General features: G+C 52.3%; 1 protein-coding gene across 4 annotated transcripts in view; it reads left to right on the top strand.

The window, feature by feature from the left end:
- Tns1 (tensin 1) overlaps positions 1–6,045 on the top strand; it is a 214,317-nt gene that overhangs the window by 350 nt on the left and 207,922 nt on the right. The gene's annotated exons all lie outside the window — the stretch shown is intronic.

Here is a 6,045-nt window from a genome sequence, read left to right as displayed (position 1 = left end):
TGGGAGGGCCCTGCAGTCAGTTCTGTGGAGGTCACACCTGGGCCTCTGGTGTCCTTGAAGGGCAAATACCTGTGAGACGTTGGTGCCAGGTCTGTGATCCACTGCTAGAGAAATTGAAGCAGGGAGGTTCTAAGCCAAGGCCAGCATAGTGAGATCGTTTCTCCAACAAACTAAAACCAACCAAATCCCCCAACTCAAACTCTCCCAAACACCAAAACTAGTAAGACAAAAAACCCAAAACAAGCAAGAAGAAAGAGGAAAAAGCAAGAGGCAGAGAGAGGGAGGCAGCAGGCTATTAGTGAGAATTTGGAACCACCCAAGGGTGCTGGGGTGAGGAGAGAAAGGTTAATATCCTCTTAGCTTGGAGTGGGGGGGGGGGGGGCAGAATGGTGGCTGTCTTGGTGTTTTCTACCAGGAGGAACGGGGCTGTCAGAGCCAGCAGGGCCCACAGTAGGATCTGAGGAGGTGGGTGGGTCCAGTAGAGTCCCCCTTTCTCCTCCCTCCTATTCTTTTCTCGGTGAGTCTTGGAACCTGGATGCTGAAAAGTGACCAGGAGCAAAAATAGTGATGACCAGGGAAGCAGGCTGGCTGGACACCCCGGGCTTTGCATAGGCTCTGTATTTTCCTGGAGAGGAAAAAAAATGGTGTTTTGTATCAGCAGGGACTGGCCATCTCTAGTTCAGCCCTTGCAGAACCCTAGTCTCCCTCTCGGGATAGGAGGAGCAGTCTCATGGGATGGTGTGCTGACTTTGTTCTGGGCGAGACTGGGGCCCTTCAGTTCCTTCTCCACTGGAGGCCAGCAGAGTTAGCGTTGACTCCAAGTGCATCCTGCAACCACATCCCAGGGCACCTCCATACGGACAGAGGCGGGCCGATATGGCAATATGTACTTATGCACATGTTTTTGTGAGTGCGTCAAGTGCCCAAGACTCTCCTCTGCACCACTTGACTGGCTACACCACTAGGGCACAGATGAGAGCATATTGGTGGTTATATGCCACAGGCAGAGGCACAGGGTTGGGAACTTGTAAATGGAACGCTCTATCCTGCAAGGTGGTAGACAGTGACTGGTCACAATGAATGATAGATCTGGGGACGGAATTGTCATCTGTGTCCCAAAGTGGCTGGTGTCCTAGCTGGATTCTCATGAAATAATCCGGGGGAGGACTCGGGGAGCCTGGAAGTAAGAATTGGGTATCCCAGTTCCTGGTGATGGGCACAGAACTGGGGTGACATGCTAGAGCTCTTAGCTTCCTGTCCCTCCAAAGTCATTAGGATATCCTCTCCAACCCCCACCCCAGCTCAGAGCCTCTCACTCCTCTACCTTGCAAGATGTCCAGGGTTGATGAGGAGACAGTAGCTCTCCCTATCTCAGATCCTGGGTTATCCCTTTGAGGGTAAGTCTGAGCTGCTCACTGGGGGTTGGGGATTCGAGTAGAGAGCCCTGGGAGGCATCTCAGACACCACTGTACATACCTTGATGCTCCTACCTCTTGCTTGGCAGAGCTCTCCAGGCTGACCATCCACTTTCCTGTTTTATTCTGCTGCTCTTCAGACATGGCCCCAACCCTTCTGTGGTCTCTCTATGGGCTCAGGACTCTTACTCCCTCCCACACTCTCTGCAGCCAGCCTTGCCATGGTGGGGGGATGCCCATTGGTCATGTGGGAGTGGGCAGGGGTGAATAACTGGGGCTGCGACCTGAGAAGGAAATCAGGGGCGGGCGCTGGAGGTGGGTGAGTCAGGGGAGGAGGAGTGGGAGGGTTTGTATGTACCCTGTGTGACAGCGACAGGGACAGGGATGTTTGTATTCAGGGACAAGTGTCTGTCTGCATTTGGATGAGCTGGTTTTCCAGGGGCCTCTTGGGAGAGCTTGCTGTGACTCATTCCCTCCCTTATCTGTATGGATAAGGCTCCATCTCAGCCTTATGCCCAGGTCCTGGCTCAAGCAGGGGCTGCTGGACTGGCAGCTCTCTTGCTTACCTAGGACCCCATTCACAGGTAACTCTCAGGAGACGAATACAGCCCAGGAAAGAGCAGCCTCTGCCTATCACCAGAGCCCTTGCTGGAGGAGGTGTGATACTCACGTTCTTGTTCTGGATAAACATCTCTTGGGCTCTCACCCTCCCAGGAACTCAGCTCAGAAGCTACCAGGCATCTGGGCTGGCAGCCAGGGCCCTCCTACTGCCACAGACACGTGCCAGCCGCCATTCCTGCCTAGCCCATCCCATGGGCCAACTTCTTGCCCTGAGGCCTGCTGGGCTCATGTCTCTGACTCCCTTTTCAGCCTTGCTGTTCTCCTGCTCACGATGCCCCCTTTGCCCACTGTGGCACCCCTGTCTCCTATGCAGGTTACCTTCCTCACTCTGGTGAGATGCCCCCACTTCCCACCCCTACTCACTCTGTCTCTGCAGCCATGGCTACATTGGCAGACCTGAATCTGAGACCTGCCCCTCCTCCCTATTTGGAGGATGATGTCGCTCCAGTTTTGTACTATCTGAGCTTGGCTCCTATACCCTCAGTCAGCTTTTATTTTAATTATTAATTTAAAAAAACATTTTTATATATTTATTTGTTTAGTGTGTGTGTGTTGTGTGCACACACCATGATACATGTGTAGAAGTCAGAGGACCGCCTGTGGGAGTCACTTCTCTCCTTCTAACCATGTGGGCCCCTAAGAACAAACTCACAGCAGCACGCTTGGCAGCAGGTGCCTTTACCAGCTGAGCCGTGTCATGGTCCTCACTCAGCTGGCTTCTTTGGCCCTCACAGTTTGTGCATGCTGAGCCCTCCTGAGGCTCCTGTGGGGGCCTGAAGAGGAAGGAGGGTGGGGATTGGCATCCCTCCTGAGTGTTCCCGCCAAGCTCCTCTGACCTGGGCGCCAAAGGGCCTGGCGGGCATCTCTAGGTGCCAGCCTCGCCTCCTCACTCTGCCATATCTGAGACAAGTGGGTGCTTGTCTGATGGTGGCAAGAGCAGAAGGAAGAGGCTTCGGGGTGGTTCTTCCTCCTCCTCCTCCTCCTCTTCCTCTTCCTCCCCCTTCCTGTGGGGCTGCTTCTCTGGCCTCTGTTTCTCCCAGCCTGGGGTCCCTGAAGTTTAACAGACCCTCAGTCACCCATATTGTCACATCCTACAGCACAGACAGAAGACCCATGTCTAACCCAGCTCTCACTCCCGTGCATTGGGTCACCTTCTCTTCTCCTAGTTTGCTAGAGTTGGAGAGCTCCAGAGCTGAAGTTCATGGCTCTGAACCCGAGGCCGCCACACACTGTCCTGGTGAGAATGTGCTGAAGGTAGTGTGCTCTCTAGGGAGGAGTGTACAAATGCCCACACGGCTGCAGCACACACAGTCACTGTCATGCATCTCTTCGGACTCACCCTGGCTCTGCCCCTCTGCTTTGTGTTTCACAAATAAGCACCCCAAGACTCAGAGAAGGGACGTGACTCCCCTGGTGTCACACTTCAAGCGAATGCCAGAACTACGAGAGCGTATTCCAGTGTCCTGGCCCCAGAAGGATGCGGAAGTGGTGTTTCCATAGGGACTGGGAAAGACAGGGTCTAGCAGAATGAGTACTGTGCTCAGAGGTCTTGGGATGGAGGGTGTTGGGGACTTCCAACGGAAGTTTAGAGACTTTCTTTAGTTGCCCTGTTTCCCCATGAGCCCCTTTTCTGGGCCATGGTTGTGGTATGAGAGGGATAGAGGCCAAGGCAGGAGCCTGGGCAGATGATGAGGCCCTTTGGGAAGGAGATGATGATGGAGAAGACAGAGTAAGTCTGAGGCTGGATAGGAGCAGGGCTGGATAGGAGGTAGGGTAAGGTAGAAGAGTGGCTCCTCTCTTGCAAACATGGTAGCTGATGAGCCTCGACACATTCCATGGCTCAGTTAGGATGCCCTGAAGAAGCGTTTACAGCCACTCTAGTGACTCAGACACCCATGTGCTCCACACATAGAGTTAAGGAGCAGAGCCTTTGGTATACCTATGATCTCAAATGTTCATAGGGCTGAGGCAGGAGGATTTGAGTGAAGGGACAGATTGGGCTATATAGTGAAGCTCTGTCTCAAACAAAGGGGGGTGGGTGGTGTTTAGCTTGGTCATAGAGGACTTGCCTAGATATAGAAGGATTAATCACCAGTTGGGGGAAGGGGAGGAAGGGAAGTTTTCCAGCCCAACACTCTGAGGCTCTCCCTTCTCCCTCCTACCGCTCATTGATTCCACCTCAAAGGGATGTCCGCCATCTTGCCTTCTGACTGAACACTCTGACCTGGTGTAGGATTTCTTATGGATGGGAACAAAGTGTGGATTTTTGCGCCTGTGATGATCTACACTATGGCTGTGAATTTTATCCTTATTCTTGTTCGTGGTTATAGATTGCTCCTTCTCCTGGCTGGGTGGCATTCCACTATGTGAAGATCTCTACTGGCAAGCATCAGGAACTCTTGTGACTGACTTCCATGTGACTACTTTCACATGTGGCATTGGTGATCGTATGTTCTAATCTCTGCTGTGTAGATGCATGCTTCCATGTTGAGGGTCGTAAGAAAACTCAGCAAGGATCAGGAGGCCCTTTCTATAGATGAAACATGCCGCGTATTTTGACAGCAGCATTGGTAGTATCCTGAGGAGGGAGAAGAGACTCCCTGACACCCTAGTGTTCTGTCCTAGTGGTATGCCCCATGCCAGTCCTGCGTATGTCTCTGTGGCCTCAGTGAGGGACTTGAGAGGAAGAAAGGGAGCTAGAGAATGACACCACAGTGGGGTAGGTGGCACTCAGCTGACTACCTCCTCCTCCTTGGTTTTATATTCTGTCTGGGGGCAGGCCCAGTCCCTGGCAGGAACAGGAGGGTATGTTATGAGGCTGAGGGGAGGGCCCCATTCTTTCTCTCTTTCCAGATGGGCAGGAAGCCAGCTATTGCCTCCTTGCTTGCTGTATGAACTTGCCAATGTCCCCTGGCAGAGTGTGGTGCCAAGGGCAGGCAAGCTAAGGCAGCCCTCAGGGGAACAGAGGAGAGGAGAGTTTTCCATTGACTGAAGAGGTATCTGGTACCCAGGGTCCTCCCTCCTTTTAATGGTGTGGCTCTGATTTCCAACTTAACTGTTTCCAGAGACCCAAGACCCAATGCTTCTGACCAGCCTGAACAACCCTAGTGTCCAGAGACTTATCCAGGACTGTAAAATAGATAAGACCAAGTTCTGTGTTATCTGTGTACCAGCACTCCAGCCCTGTGTGTGTGTGTGTGTGTGTGTGTGTGTGTGTGTGTATATGTGTGTGTGTGTGTGTGTGTGTGTACGTACGTGTGCACACACACACACATACACAAGTCTGAGCAATGCGTGAATGTGGAGGCCAGAGGCTGATATCAGGTTGTCTTCCTTGATTAGTCACTTTATTTTCTGAAACAGGATCTCTCACTGAATCCAAAGCTCACTGATTTGGCTGGTCTGGCTGGCCATCGAGCTCCAGGATCCTCCCCTCTCTCCCCACTCCTTCCCAAGTACTGGGCCTTAAGGAAGCATGCCATCCATGTTGGACTCTCTATGTGGTTTCTGAGGATCTGAACTCGGGTCCTCAGTGTATGGCAGGCACTTTATCAACTGAGGCATCCCCTCAGACCCAATTCCATGTTCTTTTCTTTCCAGGAACAGGAGGAGAGTTGGTGGGCCACTTTGGGAATGTCTATTCAAAAAGACTGTTTCCCTAGTAAGTCTATAAGCAAGGGTCTCATGTCAAGGCTAAGTTTCAGGGAACCCAAGGTTCCAGGACCTTAACAGAAGTTTTTATAGCACACAGATGCTCAGTGGATGTAGTGATGTGCGGTGAGATGGGTTAAGGCAGAGAATCCTGTGGAAGAAGAGAAGACCACATGGAAAGCTACACCCCTGTGGACAGGATTGGGAAGGGCTGGCTAGCTACCTACCCAGTGGAGCTCTTTGATCTTCTGCTCAAACTTGGGCTTCTCCTGGCTTGAGCTCCTTTGAGTGCCTGACGGAGGGTGCATGTGTGATGATAGAAGCCAAGGTTTGATCAGTGGAGTCAATGTCAGGTGTG

This window comes from Mus musculus, chromosome 1 (assembly GCF_000001635.26).
Source record: "Mus musculus strain C57BL/6J chromosome 1, GRCm38.p6 C57BL/6J".
NCBI lineage: Eukaryota > Metazoa > Chordata > Mammalia > Rodentia > Muridae > Mus > Mus musculus.
The sequence above is the reverse complement of the archived record's forward strand: the minus strand, read 5'-3'. Positions and strand labels throughout refer to the sequence as shown.